This window comes from Hypomesus nipponensis, chromosome 4 (genome assembly GCF_054491055.1).
Source record: "Hypomesus nipponensis isolate SF chromosome 4, ASM5449105v1, whole genome shotgun sequence".
NCBI classification, from domain to species: Eukaryota; Metazoa; Chordata; class Actinopteri; order Osmeriformes; family Osmeridae; genus Hypomesus; species Hypomesus nipponensis.
Genome location: NC_140364.1, coordinates 940,001 through 950,000, shown reverse-complemented (window position 1 = coordinate 950,000; position 10,000 = coordinate 940,001). Strand labels below are relative to the sequence as shown.

Here is a 10,000-nt window from a genome sequence, read left to right as displayed (position 1 = left end):
ATCGGGCGTTGCCAGGCTGGTATGGCCGTACGAAATAAGTTGACAACCATAGGCTACTTATCCATATACAGATTTGGCAATTGACAATGCAAGGTGGTCTCTCTCTCTCTCTCTTGTCAAAATGAAAACTGCTTCCAGCCCCTTTCATGAAGGACTACTTGTGCATATTGCAACATTTCAGTTTCTAAGTGAATGAGCAAAAGAGCATACAGCACCTGGTATTCCCAGGCGGTCTCCCATCCAAGTACTAACCAGGCCCGACCCTGCTTAGCTTCCGAGATCAGACGAGATCGGGCGTTGCCAGGCTGGTATGGCCGTACGAAATAAGTTGACAACCATAGGCTACTTATCCATATACAGATTTGGCAATTGACAATGCAAGGTGGTCTCTCTCTCTCTCTCTCTCGTGTCAAAATGAAAACAGCTTCCAGCCCCTTTCATGAAGGACTTCTTGTGCATATTGCAACATTTCAGTTTCTAAGTGAATGAGCAAAAGAGCATACAGCACCTGGTATTCCCAGGCGGTCTCCCATCCAAGTACTAACCAGGCCCAACCCTGCTTAGCTTCCGAGATCAGACGAGATCGGGCGTTGCCAGGCTGGTATGGCCGTACGAAATAAGTTGACAACCATAGGCTACTTATCCATATACAGATTTGGCAATTGACAATGCAAGGTGGTCTCTCTCTCTCTCTTGTCAAAATGAAAACTGCTTCCAGCCCCTTTCATGAAGGACTACTTGTGCATATTGCAACATTTCAGTTTCTAAGTGAATGAGCAAAAGAGCATACAGCACCTGGTATTCCCAGGCGGTCTCCCATCCAAGTACTAACCAGGCCCGACCCTGCTTAGCTTCCGAGATCGGGCGTTGCCAGGCTGGTATGGCCGTACGAAATAAGTTGACAACCATAGGCTACTTATCCATATACAGATTTGGCAATTGACAATGCAAGGTGGTCTCTCTCTCTCTCTCTTGTCAAAATGAAAACTGCTTCCAGCCCCTTTCATGAAGGACTACTTGTGCATATTGCAACATTTCAGTTTCTAAGTGAATGAGCAAAAGAGCATACAGCACCTGGTATTCCCAGGCGGTCTCCCATCCAAGTACTAACCAGGCCCGACCCTGCTTAGCTTCCGAGATCAGACGAGATCGGGCGTTGCCAGGCTGGTATGGCCGTACGAAATAAGTTGACAACCATAGGCTACTTATCCATATACAGATTTGGCAATTGACAATGCAAGGTGGTCTCTCTCTCTCTCTCTCTCTCTCTCGTGTCAAAATGAAAACAGCTTCCAGCCCCTTTCATGAAGGACTACTTGTGCATATTGCAACATTTCAGTTTCTAAGTGAATGAGCAAAAGAGCATTCAGCACCTGGTATTCCCAGGCGGTCTCCCATCCAAGTACTAACCAGGCCCAACCCTGCTTAGCTTCCGAGATCAGACGAGATCGGGCGTTGCCAGGCTGGTATGGCCGTACGAAATAAGTTGACAACCATAGGCTACTTATCCATATACAGATTTGGCAATTGACAATGCAAGGTGGTCTCTCTCTCTCTCGTGTCAAAATGAAAACAGCTTCCAGCCCCTTTCATGAAGGACTACTTGTGCATATTGCAACATTTCAGTTTCTAAGTGAATGAGCAAAAGAGCATACAGCACCTGGTATTCCCAGGCGGTCTCCCATCCAAGTACTAACCAGGCCCAACCCTGCTTAGCTTCCGAGATCAGACGAGTTCGGGCGTTGCCAGGCTGGTATTGCCGTACGAAATAATTGACAACCATAGGCTACTTAACCATATACAGATTTGGCAATTGACAATGCAAGGTGGTCTCTCTCTCTCTCTCTCTCTCGTGTCAAAATGAAAACAGCTTCCAGCCCCTTTCATGAAGGACTACTTGTGCATATTGCAACATTTCAGTTTCTAAGTGAATGAGCAAAAGAGCATACAGCACCTGATATTCCCAGGCGGTCTCCCATCCAAGTACTAACCAGGCCCGACCCTGCTTAGCTTCCGAGATCAAACGAGATCTGGCGTTGCGAGGCTGGTATGGCCGTACAAAATAAGTTGACAACCATAGGCTACTTATCCATATACAGATTTGGCAATTGACAATGCAAGGTGGTCTCTCTCTCTCTCTCTCGTGTCAAAATGAAAACAGCTTCCAGCCCCTTTCATGAAGGACTACTTGTGCATATTGCAACATTTCAGTTTCTAAGTGAATGAGCAAAAGAGCATACAGCACCTGGTATTCCCAGGCGGTCTCCCATCCAAGTACTAACCAGGCCCAACCCTGCTTAGCTTCCGAGATCGGGCGTTGCCAGGCTGGTATGGCCGTACGAAATAAGTTGACAACCATAGGCTACTTATCCATATACAGATTTGGCAATTGACAATGCAAGGTGGTCTCTCTCTCTCTCTCTTGTCAAAATGAAAACTGCTTCCAGCCCCTTTCATGAAGGACTACTTGTGCATATTGCAACATTTCAGTTTCTAAGTGAATGAGCAAAAGAGCATACAGCACCTGGTATTCCCAGGCGGTCTCCCATCCAAGTACTAACCAGGCCCAACCCTGCTTAGCTTCCGAGATCGGGCGTTGCCAGGCTGGTATGGCCGTACGAAATAAGTTGACAACCATAGGCTACTTATCCATATACAGATTTGGCAATTGACAATGCAAGGTGGTCTCTCTCTCTCTCTCTCTCTCTCTCTCGTGTCAAAATGAAAACAGCTTCCAGCCCCTTTCATGAAGGACTACTTGTGCATATTGCAACATTTCAGTTTCTAAGTGAATGAGCAAAAGAGCATACAGCACCTGGTATTCCCAGGCGGTCTCCCATCCAAGTACTAACCAGGCCCGACCCTGCTTAGCTTCCGAGATCAGACGAGATCGGGCGTTGCCAGGCTGGTATGGCCGTACGAAATAAGTTGACAACCATAGGCTACTTATCCATATACAGATTTGGCAATTGACAATGCAAGGTGGTCTCTCTCTCTCTCGTGTCAAAATGAAAACAGCTTCCAGCCCCTTTCATGAAGGACTACTTGTGCATATTGCAACATTTCAGTTTCTAAGTGAATGAGCAAAAGAGCATTCAGCACCTGGTATTCCCAGGCGGTCTCCCATCCAAGTACTAACCAGGCCCAACCCTGCTTAGCTTCCGAGATCAGACGAGATCGGGCGTTGCCAGGCTGGTATGGCCGTACGAAATAAGTTGACAACCATAGGCTACTTATCCATATACAGATTTGGCAATTGACAATGCAAGGTGGTCTCTCTCTCTCTCTCGTGTCAAAATGAAAACAGCTTCCAGCCCCTTTCATGAAGGACTACTTGTGCATATTGCAACATTTCAGTTTCTAAGTGAATGAGCAAAAGAGCATACAGCACCTGGTATTCCCAGGCGGTCTCCCATCCAAGTACTAACCAGGCCCGACCCTGCTTAGCTTCCGAGATCAAACGAGATCTGGCGTTGCGAGGCTGGTATGGCCGTACAAAATAAATTGACAACCATAGGCTACTTATCCATATACAGATTTGGCAATTGACAATGCAAGGTGGTCTCTCTCTCTCTCTCTCGTGTCAAAATGAAAACAGCTTCCAGCCCCTTTCATGAAGGACTACTTGTGCATATTGCAACATTTCAGTTTCTAAGTGAATGAGCAAAAGAGCATACAGCACCTGGTATTCCCAGGCGGTCTCCCATCCAAGTACTAACCAGGCCCAACCCTGCTTAGCTTCCGAGATCGGGCGTTGCCAGGCTGGTATGGCCGTACGAAATAAGTTGACAACCATAGGCTACTTATCCATATACAGATTTGGCAATTGACAATGCAAGGTGGTCTCTCTCTCTCTCTTGTCAAAATGAAAACTGCTTCCAGCCCCTTTCATGAAGGACTACTTGTGCATATTGCAACATTTCAGTTTCTAAGTGAATGAGCAAAAGAGCATACAGCACCTGGTATTCCCAGGCGGTCTCCCATCCAAGTACTAACCAGGCCCGACCCTGCTTAGCTTCCGAGATCAGACGAGATCGGGCGTTGCCAGGCTGGTATGGCCGTACGAAATAAGTTGACAACCATAGGCTACTTATCCATATACAGATTTGGCAATTGACAATGCAAGGTGGTCTCTCTCTCTCTCTCTCTCTCTCTCTCGTGTCAAAATGAAAACAGCTTCCAGCCCCTTTCATGAAGGACTACTTGTGCATATTGCAACATTTCAGTTTCTAAGTGAATGAGCAAAAGAGCATACAGCACCTGGTATTCCCAGGCGGTCTCCCATCCAAGTACTAACCAGGCCCAACCCTGCTTAGCTTCCGAGATCGGGCGTTGCCAGGCTGGTATGGCCGTACGAAATAAGTTGACAACCATAGGCTACTTATCCATATACAGATTTGGCAATTGACAATGCAAGGTGGTCTCTCTCTCTCTCTCTCTCTCTCTCTCGTGTCAAAATGAAAACAGCTTCCAGCCCCTTTCATGAAGGACTACTTGTGCATATTGCAACATTTCAGTTTCTAAGTGAATGAGCAAAAGAGCATACAGCACCTGGTATTCCCAGGCGGTCTCCCATCCAAGTACTAACCAGGCCCGACCCTGCTTAGCTTCCGAGATCAGACGAGATCGGGCGTTGCCAGGCTGGTATGGCCGTACGAAATAAGTTGACAACCATAGGCTACTTATCCATATACAGATTTGGCAATTGACAATGCAAGGTGGTCTCTCTCTCTCTCTCTCTCGTGTCAAAATGAAAACAGCTTCCAGCCCCTTTCATGAAGGACTACTTGTGCATATTGCAACATTTCAGTTTCTAAGTGAATGAGCAAAAGAGCATTCAGCACCTGGTATTCCCAGGCGGTCTCCCATCCAAGTACTAACCAGGCCCAACCCTGCTTAGCTTCCGAGATCAGACGAGATCGGGCGTTGCCAGGCTGGTATGGCCGTACGAAATAAGTTGACAACCATAGGCTACTTATCCATATACAGATTTGGCAATTGACAATGCAAGGTGGTCTCTCTCTCTCTCGTGTCAAAATGAAAACAGCTTCCAGCCCCTTTCATGAAGGACTACTTGTGCATATTGCAACATTTCAGTTTCTAAGTGAATGAGCAAAAGAGCATACAGCACCTGGTATTCCCAGGCGGTCTCCCATCCAAGTACTAACCAGGCCCGACCCTGCTTAGCTTCCGAGATCAAACGAGATCTGGCGTTGCGAGGCTGGTATGGCCGTACAAAATAAATTGACAACCATAGGCTACTTATCCATATACAGATTTGGCAATTGACAATGCAAGGTGGTCTCTCTCTCTCTCTCTCGTGTCAAAATGAAAACAGCTTCCAGCCCCTTTCATGAAGGACTACTTGTGCATATTGCAACATTTCAGTTTCTAAGTGAATGAGCAAAAGAGCATACAGCACCTGGTATTCCCAGGCGGTCTCCCATCCAAGTACTAACCAGGCCCAACCCTGCTTAGCTTCCGAGATCGGGCGTTGCCAGGCTGGTATGGCCGTACGAAATAAGTTGACAACCATAGGCTACTTATCCATATACAGATTTGGCAATTGACAATGCAAGGTGGTCTCTCTCTCTCTCTTGTCAAAATGAAAACTGCTTCCAGCCCCTTTCATGAAGGACTACTTGTGCATATTGCAACATTTCAGTTTCTAAGTGAATGAGCAAAAGAGCATACAGCACCTGGTATTCCCAGGCGGTCTCCCATCCAAGTACTAACCAGGCCCGACCCTGCTTAGCTTCCGAGATCAGACGAGATCGGGCGTTGCCAGGCTGGTATGGCCGTACGAAATAAGTTGACAACCATAGGCTACTTATCCATATACAGATTTGGCAATTGACAATGCAAGGTGGTCTCTCTCTCTCTCTCTCTCTCTCTCTCGTGTCAAAATGAAAACAGCTTCCAGCCCCTTTCATGAAGGACTACTTGTGCATATTGCAACATTTCAGTTTCTAAGTGAATGAGCAAAAGAGCATACAGCACCTGGTATTCCCAGGCGGTCTCCCATCCAAGTACTAACCAGGCCCAACCCTGCTTAGCTTCCGAGATCGGGCGTTGCCAGGCTGGTATGGCCGTACGAAATAAGTTGACAACCATAGGCTACTTATCCATATACAGATTTGGCAATTGACAATGCAAGGTGGTCTCTCTCTCTCTCTCTCTCTCTCTCTCTCGTGTCAAAATGAAAACAGCTTCCAGCCCCTTTCATGAAGGACTACTTGTGCATATTGCAACATTTCAGTTTCTAAGTGAATGAGCAAAAGAGCATACAGCACCTGGTATTCCCAGGCGGTCTCCCATCCAAGTACTAACCAGGCCCGACCCTGCTTAGCTTCCGAGATCAGACGAGATCGGGCGTTGCCAGGCTGGTATGGCCGTACGAAATAAGTTGACAACCATAGGCTACTTATCCATATACAGATTTGGCAATTGACAATGCAAGGTGGTCTCTCTCTCTCTCTCGTGTCAAAATGAAAACAGCTTCCAGCCCCTTTCATGAAGGACTACTTGTGCATATTGCAACATTTCAGTTTCTAAGTGAATGAGCAAAAGAGCATTCAGCACCTGGTATTCCCAGGCGGTCTCCCATCCAAGTACTAACCAGGCCCAACCCTGCTTAGCTTCCGAGATCAGACGAGATCGGGCGTTGCCAGGCTGGTATGGCCGTACGAAATAAGTTGACAACCATAGGCTACTTATCCATATACAGATTTGGCAATTGACAATGCAAGGTGGTCTCTCTCTCTCTCTCGTGTCAAAATGAAAACAGCTTCCAGCCCCTTTCATGAAGGACTACTTGTGCATATTGCAACATTTCAGTTTCTAAGTGAATGAGCAAAAGAGCATACAGCACCTGGTATTCCCAGGCGGTCTCCCATCCAAGTACTAACCAGGCCCGACCCTGCTTAGCTTCCGAGATCAAACGAGATCTGGCGTTGCGAGGCTGGTATGGCCGTACAAAATAAATTGACAACCATAGGCTACTTATCCATATACAGATTTGGCAATTGACAATGCAAGGTGGTCTCTCTCTCTCTCGTGTCAAAATGAAAACAGCTTCCAGCCCCTTTCATGAAGGACTACTTGTGCATATTGCAACATTTCAGTTTCTAAGTGAATGAGCAAAAGAGCATACAGCACCTGGTATTCCCAGGCGGTCTCCCATCCAAGTACTAACCAGGCCCAACCCTGCTTAGCTTCCGAGATCGGGCGTTGCCAGGCTGGTATGGCCGTACGAAATAAGTTGACAACCATAGGCTACTTATCCATATACAGATTTGGCAATTGACAATGCAAGGTGGTCTCTCTCTCTCTCTTGTCAAAATGAAAACTGCTTCCAGCCCCTTTCATGAAGGACTACTTGTGCATATTGCAACATTTCAGTTTCTAAGTGAATGAGCAAAAGAGCATACAGCACCTGGTATTCCCAGGCGGTCTCCCATCCAAGTACTAACCAGGCCCGACCCTGCTTAGCTTCCGAGATCAGACGAGATCGGGCGTTGCCAGGCTGGTATGGCCGTACGAAATAAGTTGACAACCATAGGCTACTTATCCATATACAGATTTGGCAATTGACAATGCAAGGTGGTCTCTCTCTCTCTCTCTCTCTCTCTCTCGTGTCAAAATGAAAACAGCTTCCAGCCCCTTTCATGAAGGACTACTTGTGCATATTGCAACATTTCAGTTTCTAAGTGAATGAGCAAAAGAGCATACAGCACCTGGTATTCCCAGGCGGTCTCCCATCCAAGTACTAACCAGGCCCAACCCTGCTTAGCTTCCGAGATCAGACGAGATCGGGCGTTGCCAGGCTGGTATGGCCGTACGAAATAAGTTGACAACCATAGGCTACTTATCCATATACAGATTTGGCAATTGACAATGCAAGGTGGTCTCTCTCTCTCTCGTGTCAAAATGAAAACAGCTTCCAGCCCCTTTCATGAAGGACTACTTGTGCATATTGCAACATTTCAGTTTCTAAGTGAATGAGCAAAAGAGCATACAGCACCTGGTATTCCCAGGCGGTCTCCCATCCAAGTACTAACCAGGCCCAACCCTGCTTAGCTTCCGAGATCAGACGAGTTCGGGCGTTGCCAGGCTGGTATTGCCGTACGAAATAATTGACAACCATATGCTACTTAACCATATACAGATTTGGCAATTGACAATGCAAGGTGGTCTCTCTCTCTCTCTCTCTCTCGTGTCAAAATGAAAACAGCTTCCAGCCCCTTTCATGAAGGACTACTTGTGCATATTGCAACATTTCAGTTTCTAAGTGAATGAGCATACAGCACCTGATATTCCCAGGCGGTCTCCCATCCAAGTACTAACCAGGCCCGACCCTGCTTAGCTTCCGAGATCAAACGAGATCTGGTGTTGCGAGGCTGGTATGGCCGTACAAAATAAATTGACAACCATAGGCTACTTATCCATATACAGATTTGGCAATTGACAATGCAAGGTGGTCTCTCTCTCTCTCTCTCGTGTCAAAATGAAAACAGCTTCCAGCCCCTTTCATGAAGGACTACTTGTGCATATTGCAACATTTCAGTTTCTAAGTGAATGAGCAAAAGAGCATTCAGCACCTGGTATTCCCAGGCGGTCTCCCATCCAAGTACTAACCAGGCCCAACCCTGCTTAGCTTCCGAGATCAGACGAGATCGGGCGTTGCCAGGCTGGTATGGCCGTACGAAATAAGTTGACAACCATAGGCTACTTATCCATATACAGATTTGGCAATTGACAATGCAAGGTGGTCTCTCTCTCTCTCTCGTGTCAAAATGAAAACAGCTTCCAGCCCCTTTCATGAAGGACTACTTGTGCATATTGCAACATTTCAGTTTCTAAGTGAATGAGCAAAAGAGCATACAGCACCTGGTATTCCCAGGCGGTCTCCCATCCAAGTACTAACCAGGCCCGACCCTGCTTAGCTTCCGAGATCAAACGAGATCTGGCGTTGCGAGGCTGGTATGGCCGTACAAAATAAATTGACAACCATAGGCTACTTATCCATATACAGATTTGGCAATTGACAATGCAAGGTGGTCTCTCTCTCTCTCTCGTGTCAAAATGAAAACAGCTTCCAGCCCCTTTCATGAAGGACTACTTGTGCATATTGCAACATTTCAGTTTCTAAGTGAATGAGCAAAAGAGCATACAGCACCTGGTATTCCCAGGCGGTCTCCCATCCAAGTACTAACCAGGCCCAACCCTGCTTAGCTTCCGAGATCGGGCGTTGCCAGGCTGGTATGGCCGTACGAAATAAGTTGACAACCATAGGCTACTTATCCATATACAGATTTGGCAATTGACAATGCAAGGTGGTCTCTCTCTCTCTCTCGTGTCAAAATGAAAACAGCTTCCAGCCCCTTTCATGAAGGACTACTTGTGCATATTGCAACATTTCAGTTTCTAAGTGAATGAGCAAAAGAGCATACAGCACCTGGTATTCCCAGGCGGTCTCCCATCCAAGTACTAACCAGGCCCAACCCTGCTTAGCTTCCGAGATCAGACGAGTTCGGGCGTTGCCAGGCTGGTATTGCCGTACGAAATAATTGACAACCATATGCTACTTAACCATATACAGATTTGGCAATTGACAATGCAAGGTGGTCTCTCTCTCTCTCTCTCTCTCTCGTGTCAAAATGAAAACAGCTTCCAGCCCCTTTCATGAAGGACTACTTGTGCATATTGCAAAATTTCAGTTTCTAAGTGAATGAGCATACAGCACCTGATATTCCCAGGCGGTCTCCCATCCAAGTACTAACCAGGCCCGACCCTGCTTAGCTTCCGAGATCAAACGAGATCTGGTGTTGCGAGGCTGGTATGGCCGTACAAAATAAATTGACAACCATAGGCTACTTATCCATATACAGATTTGGCAATTGACAATGCAAGGTGGTCTCTCTCTCTCTCTCTCGTGTCAAAATGAAAACAGCTTCCAGCCCCTTTCATGAAGGACTACTTGTGCATATTGCAACATTTC

General features: G+C 46.7%; 19 non-coding genes and 16 pseudogenes across 19 annotated transcripts in view; all 35 read right to left on the bottom strand.

The window, feature by feature from the left end:
• Positions 1-33, bottom strand: part of LOC146294839 (5S ribosomal RNA) — a 119-nt gene extending 86 nt beyond the window's left edge. The window contains exon 1 of the ribosomal RNA XR_014753990.1: positions 1-33. This exon is cut by the window's left edge and continues 86 nt beyond it. This is a non-coding gene — a ribosomal RNA (5S ribosomal RNA).
• Positions 34-203: 170 nt separating this feature from the next.
• On the bottom strand, positions 204-322 carry LOC146294838 (5S ribosomal RNA). The gene has a single exon (XR_014753825.1). It is a non-coding gene; the product is annotated as a 5S ribosomal RNA (ribosomal RNA).
• A 174-nt stretch (positions 323-496) lies between these two features.
• LOC146294837 (5S ribosomal RNA) lies at positions 497-615 on the bottom strand. The gene has a single exon (XR_014753978.1). It is a non-coding gene; the product is annotated as a 5S ribosomal RNA (ribosomal RNA).
• A 168-nt stretch (positions 616-783) lies between these two features.
• Positions 784-892, bottom strand: LOC146294836 (5S ribosomal RNA; annotated as a pseudogene).
• Positions 893-1,062: 170 nt separating this feature from the next.
• On the bottom strand, positions 1,063-1,181 carry LOC146294835 (5S ribosomal RNA). The gene has a single exon (XR_014753824.1). It is a non-coding gene; the product is annotated as a 5S ribosomal RNA (ribosomal RNA).
• A 180-nt stretch (positions 1,182-1,361) lies between these two features.
• LOC146294834 (5S ribosomal RNA) lies at positions 1,362-1,480 on the bottom strand. The gene has a single exon (XR_014754386.1). It is a non-coding gene; the product is annotated as a 5S ribosomal RNA (ribosomal RNA).
• Positions 1,481-1,648: 168 nt separating this feature from the next.
• On the bottom strand, positions 1,649-1,767 carry LOC146294833 (5S ribosomal RNA). Its single transcript, XR_014754434.1, has one exon. It is a non-coding gene; the product is annotated as a 5S ribosomal RNA (ribosomal RNA).
• Positions 1,768-1,942: 175 nt separating this feature from the next.
• LOC146294832 (5S ribosomal RNA) lies at positions 1,943-2,061 on the bottom strand (annotated as a pseudogene).
• A 172-nt stretch (positions 2,062-2,233) lies between these two features.
• On the bottom strand, positions 2,234-2,342 carry LOC146294831 (5S ribosomal RNA; annotated as a pseudogene).
• A 170-nt stretch (positions 2,343-2,512) lies between these two features.
• On the bottom strand, positions 2,513-2,621 carry LOC146294830 (5S ribosomal RNA; annotated as a pseudogene).
• A 182-nt stretch (positions 2,622-2,803) lies between these two features.
• On the bottom strand, positions 2,804-2,922 carry LOC146294829 (5S ribosomal RNA). The gene has a single exon (XR_014753823.1). It is a non-coding gene; the product is annotated as a 5S ribosomal RNA (ribosomal RNA).
• A 168-nt stretch (positions 2,923-3,090) lies between these two features.
• Positions 3,091-3,209, bottom strand: LOC146294828 (5S ribosomal RNA). The gene has a single exon (XR_014754385.1). It is a non-coding gene; the product is annotated as a 5S ribosomal RNA (ribosomal RNA).
• Positions 3,210-3,379: 170 nt separating this feature from the next.
• LOC146294827 (5S ribosomal RNA) lies at positions 3,380-3,498 on the bottom strand (annotated as a pseudogene).
• Positions 3,499-3,670: 172 nt separating this feature from the next.
• Positions 3,671-3,779, bottom strand: LOC146294826 (5S ribosomal RNA; annotated as a pseudogene).
• Positions 3,780-3,947: 168 nt separating this feature from the next.
• LOC146294825 (5S ribosomal RNA) lies at positions 3,948-4,066 on the bottom strand. The gene has a single exon (XR_014753822.1). It is a non-coding gene; the product is annotated as a 5S ribosomal RNA (ribosomal RNA).
• Positions 4,067-4,248: 182 nt separating this feature from the next.
• LOC146294824 (5S ribosomal RNA) lies at positions 4,249-4,357 on the bottom strand (annotated as a pseudogene).
• Positions 4,358-4,539: 182 nt separating this feature from the next.
• On the bottom strand, positions 4,540-4,658 carry LOC146294823 (5S ribosomal RNA). Its single transcript, XR_014753820.1, has one exon. It is a non-coding gene; the product is annotated as a 5S ribosomal RNA (ribosomal RNA).
• A 174-nt stretch (positions 4,659-4,832) lies between these two features.
• Positions 4,833-4,951, bottom strand: LOC146294822 (5S ribosomal RNA). The gene has a single exon (XR_014754384.1). It is a non-coding gene; the product is annotated as a 5S ribosomal RNA (ribosomal RNA).
• Positions 4,952-5,119: 168 nt separating this feature from the next.
• LOC146294821 (5S ribosomal RNA) lies at positions 5,120-5,238 on the bottom strand (annotated as a pseudogene).
• Positions 5,239-5,410: 172 nt separating this feature from the next.
• LOC146294820 (5S ribosomal RNA) lies at positions 5,411-5,519 on the bottom strand (annotated as a pseudogene).
• Positions 5,520-5,687: 168 nt separating this feature from the next.
• Positions 5,688-5,806, bottom strand: LOC146294819 (5S ribosomal RNA). Its single transcript, XR_014753819.1, has one exon. It is a non-coding gene; the product is annotated as a 5S ribosomal RNA (ribosomal RNA).
• Positions 5,807-5,988: 182 nt separating this feature from the next.
• On the bottom strand, positions 5,989-6,097 carry LOC146294818 (5S ribosomal RNA; annotated as a pseudogene).
• A 184-nt stretch (positions 6,098-6,281) lies between these two features.
• On the bottom strand, positions 6,282-6,400 carry LOC146294817 (5S ribosomal RNA). The gene has a single exon (XR_014753818.1). It is a non-coding gene; the product is annotated as a 5S ribosomal RNA (ribosomal RNA).
• A 170-nt stretch (positions 6,401-6,570) lies between these two features.
• LOC146294816 (5S ribosomal RNA) lies at positions 6,571-6,689 on the bottom strand. Its single transcript, XR_014754383.1, has one exon. It is a non-coding gene; the product is annotated as a 5S ribosomal RNA (ribosomal RNA).
• Positions 6,690-6,859: 170 nt separating this feature from the next.
• LOC146294815 (5S ribosomal RNA) lies at positions 6,860-6,978 on the bottom strand (annotated as a pseudogene).
• Positions 6,979-7,146: 168 nt separating this feature from the next.
• Positions 7,147-7,255, bottom strand: LOC146294814 (5S ribosomal RNA; annotated as a pseudogene).
• Positions 7,256-7,423: 168 nt separating this feature from the next.
• On the bottom strand, positions 7,424-7,542 carry LOC146294813 (5S ribosomal RNA). The gene has a single exon (XR_014753817.1). It is a non-coding gene; the product is annotated as a 5S ribosomal RNA (ribosomal RNA).
• Positions 7,543-7,724: 182 nt separating this feature from the next.
• Positions 7,725-7,843, bottom strand: LOC146294812 (5S ribosomal RNA). Its single transcript, XR_014753966.1, has one exon. It is a non-coding gene; the product is annotated as a 5S ribosomal RNA (ribosomal RNA).
• Positions 7,844-8,011: 168 nt separating this feature from the next.
• Positions 8,012-8,130, bottom strand: LOC146294811 (5S ribosomal RNA). The gene has a single exon (XR_014754432.1). It is a non-coding gene; the product is annotated as a 5S ribosomal RNA (ribosomal RNA).
• A 167-nt stretch (positions 8,131-8,297) lies between these two features.
• LOC146294810 (5S ribosomal RNA) lies at positions 8,298-8,416 on the bottom strand (annotated as a pseudogene).
• Positions 8,417-8,588: 172 nt separating this feature from the next.
• Positions 8,589-8,707, bottom strand: LOC146294809 (5S ribosomal RNA). Its single transcript, XR_014754382.1, has one exon. It is a non-coding gene; the product is annotated as a 5S ribosomal RNA (ribosomal RNA).
• Positions 8,708-8,877: 170 nt separating this feature from the next.
• LOC146294808 (5S ribosomal RNA) lies at positions 8,878-8,996 on the bottom strand (annotated as a pseudogene).
• Positions 8,997-9,166: 170 nt separating this feature from the next.
• On the bottom strand, positions 9,167-9,275 carry LOC146294807 (5S ribosomal RNA; annotated as a pseudogene).
• A 170-nt stretch (positions 9,276-9,445) lies between these two features.
• Positions 9,446-9,564, bottom strand: LOC146294806 (5S ribosomal RNA). Its single transcript, XR_014754431.1, has one exon. It is a non-coding gene; the product is annotated as a 5S ribosomal RNA (ribosomal RNA).
• A 169-nt stretch (positions 9,565-9,733) lies between these two features.
• On the bottom strand, positions 9,734-9,852 carry LOC146294805 (5S ribosomal RNA; annotated as a pseudogene).
• Positions 9,853-10,000: the final 148 nt, after the last annotated feature.